We start from the raw sequence: 1,890 nt of genomic DNA, 5'->3' as shown, positions 1-1,890 counted from the left end.
TTGTGTGGTGCTGGTGCACCGTACTGTGTTGGTGGTGCTGGTGCACGTACTGTGTTTGTGGTGCTGGTGCACCGTACTGTGTTGTGTGGTGCTGGTGCACCGTACTTACTGTACTGTGTTTGTGTGGTGCTGGTGCACCGTACTGTGTTGTGTGGTGCTGGTGCACCGTACTGTGTTGTGTGGTGCTGGTGCACTGTACTGTGTTTGTGGTGCTGGTGCACCTACGTACTGTGTTGTGTGGTGCTGGTGCACCGTACTGTGTTGTGTGGTGCTGGTGCACCGTACTGTGTTGTGTGGTGCTGGTGCACCGTACTGTGTTGTGTGGTGCTGGTGCACCGTACTGTGTTGTGTGGTGCTGGTGCACCGTACTGTGTTGTGTGGTGCTGGTGCACCGTACTGTGTTGTGTGGTGCTGGTGCACCGTACTGTGTTGTGTGGTGCTGGTGCACCGTACTGTGTTGTGTGGTGCTGGTGCACCGTACTGTGTTGTGTGGTGCTGGTGCACCGTACTGTGTTGTGTGGTGCTGGTGCACCGTACTGTGTTGTGTGGTGCTGGTGCACCGTACTGTGTTGTGTGGTGCTGGTGTGGTGCACCGTACTGTGTTGTGTGGTGCTGGTGCACCGTACTGTGTTGTGTGGTGCTGGTGCACCGTACTGTGTTGTGTGTTGCTGGTGCACCGTACTGTGTTGTGTGGTGCTGGTGCACCGTACTGTGTTGTGTGGTGCTGGTGCACCGTACTGTGTTGTGTGGTGCTGGTGCACCGTACTGTGTTGTGTGGTGCTGGTGCCCGTACTGACTTTGTGTGTGGTGCTGGTGCACCGTACTGTGTTGTGTGGTGCTGGTGCACCGTACTGTGTTGTGTGGTGCTGGTGCACCGTACTGTGTTGTGTGGTGCTGGTGCACCGTACTGTGTTGTGTGGTGCTGGTGCACCGTACTGTGTTGTGTGGTGCTGGTGCACCGTACTGTGTTGTGTGGTGCTGGTGCACCGTACTGTGTTGTGTGGTGCTGGTGCACCGTACTGTGTTGTGTGGTGCTGGTGCACCGTACTGTGTTGTGTGGTGCTGGTGCACCGTACTGTGTTGTGTGGTGCTGGTGCACCGTACTGTGTTGTGTGGTGCTGGTGCACCGTACTGTGTGTTTGTGGTGCTGGTGCACCGTACTGTGTTGTGTGGTGCTGGTGCCCGTACTGTGTTGTGTGGTGCTGGTGCACCGTACTGTTGTGTGGTGCTGGTGCACCGTACTGTGTTGTGTGGTGCTGGTGCACCGTACTGTGTTGTGTGGTGCTGGTGCACCGTACTGTGTTGTGTGGTGCTGGTGCACCGTACTGTGTTGTGTGGTGCTGGTGCACCGTACTGTGTTTGTGTGGTGCTGGTGCACCGTACTGTGTTGTGTGGTGCTGGTGCACCGTACTGTGTTGTGTGGTGCTGGTGCACCGTACTGTGTTTGTGGTGCTGGTGCACCGTACTGTGTTGTGTGGTGCTGGTGCACCGTACTGTGTTGTGTGGTGCTGGTGCACCGTAGTGTGTTGTGTGGTGCTGGTGCACCGTACTGTGTTGTGTGGTGCTGGTGCACGTACTGTGTTGTGTGGTGCTGGTGCACCGTACTGTGTTGTGTGGTGCTGGTGCACCTTACTGTACTGTGTTGTGTGGTGCTGGTGCACCGTACTGTGTTGTGTGGTGCTGGTGCACCGTACTGTGTTGTGTGGTGCTGGTGCCGTACTTACTGTACTGTGTTGTGTGGTGCTGGTGCACCGTACTGTGTTGTGTGGTGCTGGTGCACCGTACTGTGTTGTGTGGTGCTGGTGCACCGTACTTACTGTCTGTGTGTGGTGCTGGTGCACCGTACTGTGTTGTGTGGTGCTGGTGCACCGTACTGTGTTGTGTGGTGCT

Source organism: Procambarus clarkii, unplaced genomic scaffold (genome assembly GCF_040958095.1).
Source record: "Procambarus clarkii isolate CNS0578487 unplaced genomic scaffold, FALCON_Pclarkii_2.0 HiC_scaffold_131, whole genome shotgun sequence".
NCBI classification, from domain to species: Eukaryota; Metazoa; Arthropoda; class Malacostraca; order Decapoda; family Cambaridae; genus Procambarus; species Procambarus clarkii.
The sequence above is the reverse complement of the archived record's forward strand: the minus strand, read 5'-3'. Positions refer to the sequence as shown.